This window comes from Carlito syrichta, unplaced genomic scaffold (assembly GCF_000164805.1).
Source record: "Carlito syrichta isolate Samal-C Ts95f unplaced genomic scaffold, Tarsius_syrichta-2.0.1 Scaffold103189, whole genome shotgun sequence".
In the NCBI taxonomy this organism is placed as follows: domain Eukaryota; kingdom Metazoa; phylum Chordata; class Mammalia; order Primates; family Tarsiidae; genus Carlito; species Carlito syrichta.
This window is the reverse complement of record NW_007047285.1, coordinates 341,961-342,174: the sequence shown is the minus strand read 5'-3', so window position 1 is coordinate 342,174 and position 214 is coordinate 341,961.

Sequence of the window (214 nt, the reverse complement as noted above, 5' to 3'; positions counted from 1 at the left end):
GAACCCGCGGGCTCAGGCAATCCACTCAGCCTCCCAAAGCGCGGGAACACAGGCTGAGCCACCGGTCCCGACCGCAAAGCATTCTTAAAGGCTACGGGGGTGGGGGGCGGGGGGTGGGAATCCTCCCCTGTCATCCTCATACCCCCTTCTGCTTTGATTCTTGTTGATACTGATCACCTTTTATCTAAAGAGCCTCTTCCCTTCCAGCCAGTGT